This window comes from Haliotis rufescens, unplaced genomic scaffold (genome assembly GCF_023055435.1).
Source record: "Haliotis rufescens isolate VD_foot unplaced genomic scaffold, xgHalRufe1.0.p SCAF_6, whole genome shotgun sequence".
Lineage (NCBI taxonomy): Eukaryota > Metazoa > Mollusca > Gastropoda > Lepetellida > Haliotidae > Haliotis > Haliotis rufescens.
In genome coordinates, this window is record NW_025964334.1 from 9,338,509 (window position 1) to 9,342,291 (window position 3,783).

Consider the following 3,783-nt stretch of genomic DNA (forward strand, 5'->3'; position numbering starts at 1 on the left):
ATATATTTTTTCTTTACACAAACATTCAAACATGTTTGTTTGCATAACATATTCTTTGCACCGTCATAATATTATCAATAGCCTTGATGGTCGGAGTTGACAATGACGAAGTATTATTTGCATCTGAGACATGTTAATATATTGGTATCAGTAGACTTGGCTGTATCGCTGCTATGATGTGACTGATAGTGTTTTTTGCTGCATGTTTTGTTTGTGTCATGTTATTTTGTGTTCCGAGTGAATTAATTTTACAAAGAAAAGATTTATTTCACATATTGCAACAAAAATGTTGAAAAAATTATTTTTTCTAATAATTTTGTTTCTAATCAAATTGATGAATTTGGTGTAATTTTATGAATGACTTCAACATTTCAGATGTTGATCATGAAGTCACTGAAAAAAATATACTGGTGGAACAGGGAAAAACACATCTGAAGAAACCCATTTATTATTTGAGAATTTCCTGATTTTTTTTTGCATAATCAAATATTTCATGTAGAGATGAAATAGATCTTACCTTTGCCCATATAAATCTTATGTTTAGATGCTTTTGCATTTTTCTTAGTGTGTCGTCTAGGTTTGATTATTCCGTCCATATGTTTACTGCATTATTATATGTTTACATTTTTCTTATGTGTTACCATGGTTACTATTTATATATTATTTATGAATGAATTTGTAACAAAATGATGATTATCCTGAGTTCGTCCACATGTGAACATTTTAGGAATGCCTTTTATTTGAGCTTCATTTCTCTGTTAGCTGTGAAAATAAAACAATATGAACACTGTGACTGTTTTGATTCTTTCTGCAGTTCGCTCATCACGATGTTTTGATGGATGGACCATGAGCAACTCTCAGTTTGCTGCTTCTGTTTTTGGTTGTTAGATAACGACACATTCAGCAATATTCCGCCTGTGAGATGTCAACCTGTATATAATCGAGTCTGGTCGAGACAATCCAGTGGTTGTGAACAACTATTCACGCTGTTTGGTTACGATGACGCACAATCAACCAAAGCACCAATCTGACCAACCAATCTATTTTATGGCCTCATCAAAGCATAGGTTGCTGGGGACAAATTCTAACCAGGTTCGGCAGTGGTGTAGCCTAGTGGTTAAAGCGTTCGCTCGCCTGTCGAAGGCCCGGGTTCAATTCCCCACATGGGTACAATGTGTGAAGCCCGTTCTGGTGTCCCCTGCCGTGATATTGCTGGAATATTCCTAAAAGTGGCATAAAACTACACTCACTAACACTCACTAACACTCACTCACTCACTCACAAACCAGGAATCCCCACAGGGTTTTTGCTGTTTTAAGCAACATTCCAGTCCTATTGTGGTAGGCAACACCAAGTTCACATAGCGTCCCAATGTAGAAAACATAACCTTCATCATCAGCCTCTCATTACTGCAGAATGAACTTCAAGTCACCCAGCAACAAATGGGTACCCAGTAGGATGAGATGGTGACATGAATCAAAGCCTTGGCAGCTTGGGTTGTATACTCCCCAGGGAGCTGAGATTGAAGTAATTGTTGGAAAACACTGATCTTCTGACCGAGTCTTTTGAACATACAAGTCGATGAACAAGATGATGTGATATAGCTGAGATGTCCAGGTTTCGAAAACACTATAGCATATTGAAAGTAGGTCACCGTGACCTGATAAAAAGATTTTCAAAAGAAAAAAACGTCCTTTAGTGAAAATGGCAAACATACTTTACAAATGACCTTCACAGTGACAATGACCTTGCAGGTATGTCTTGACATTTCGCAATCTGGGCCCCACCCTATGGATAACATTTACCAAGTTTCATTGACCTCCAGCGAATCCTGCCCAGGTTGTTTAAACAAACTTTTCTTCAGGTTATGACCTCAAGGATGACCATGACCCTTGACATGACTGGTCAATGTACACAAAGTATGCAATCTAGACTGCCAGTTGTCGGTCTTTCATTTTTGACGAAGCCTCAGTGTCTGAGTGGGTTAGATCGCCGACTTTGTGCGCTGGCAATTAGGTGCCTCATTCTGGCAGTGTGGGTTCGAATCCCAGATGGGACTCAACCCCCAAAAGTACTAGAATCTGTACTTTACTAAGACATGTTATCCAAAATATAACATTTATGTTCCCCAGGACTATAAATGAGATATACATAATGCAAGGTCGAAGTGCCTCACTTTTTCGAAAACAAAGCATCAAATTCAGCAAAAATGAAAGTATTCCCCATATACATGAGGCTGCATGACTAACCAGAAAACACAAACAGTTCATTGTCAACATATTGTTTACTTCAAGATTGCTTTACATTTTGTACAAAGCAGATTGAAAAATAAGACTTTTTTTTCTCATTCATTTATCAAACATGGCAACCGATAACTGACGAAAAAAACGTAATAAAACTAGTGAAAGATTGTGACTACAATGATATGTGTAAGTACAGCAAGGAATACATGCATATTGGCACTTTCTTGTGAGCACTAGACTACAACATACAAATTAAGGTTTCTCCTTGATGTGACTCTTCATGGTGTTATTCTTTTACACAGGGTAGTGGGTAAAATATAAGTTTATTATAGTGTGTGCATCGGGGGGTGGGGGGTGATGATGGTGATGGTCCCACCCCCTTTTTTTGTTACATTTTTTCATTACCCCCTCCTAACAAATGAGCAGTCCCAAAATAGTGTTCAAATTCATAAAAACATTTTTTGAAAAAATAGAAGTAATTTTTTTAGGACCCTATAATAAATTACCAGTCCCTTATCATTCATTTGATCATTTAACCCCTACATTCAATGATCCAGCTCTTCTTTCACACAAAAAAATCAAATGATGAATAAAATTAATCTGGAATGATTGACATGGAAATAGTGTTCCAGCAGCTTGAAATGGTAGAGTTTGGGAAGTATTAAAACAGGTGAATAGCTGCATATTTAAACATGTTTTGATGACTAGATTTCATCTGAGAGAAAGTAATTTCAAATTTCACATTCCCTCCAACTATTCATCTTGTGATGAATACCTCTCCGGAACTTCAAATCCTCTTTGTCATGGGATATCAGTCTCCGTTCTGATAACAAATTATATGTTTACATGCTCATCAATGGATTATGTTACCATAGTAACAGCTTATGTTTATCATGAATTATGTAACTATGGTAACAAATTATGCAAAAATACAAACAAACAATGGACACAAAATGAGGTATACCTTAAAAGGATATAAATACTGATAGATATATCCATAAAGTAACTCTTGAAACATAATATTGAATGAGATTCTATGTCAAGTATAAGTCTCCATCTGCACTTAACAAATTTGTTAAAACCTTTTATTTTGTGATCTGGCTACACTTTGAAGTGTTTTATGACTTTTATCATACTGAAATTTGAACTACCAGTATCAGAAAAATATTTCAACTTTACTCATTTCGAATATTTAGTTGATGGATCCATTGGCCAAGTTAAATATAAGCTTATGTCACTACCTAGAAGAAAACCATATTCAATACCAAACTGTTTAAAAAAATAGCTATCATGAAAAGCTTTAGTAGGTGAGGTGAAATGGGGTTTAACGTCACGTCCAAGATTATTGCACTTATACGACATGCATTCACGTGTGTGTGGCTGCTTGTACTTGTCCGGACTAATGCCAATATATAGTGCCAGCCCACTGAGACACCACGCCTTCTAGTTTTTACTCCTTACATACCACCATTCTTCCATGTATTTCTTTAAGTGTCTGGGTATTGTATACCCTTATGTCCTTACATGTACATATATATGC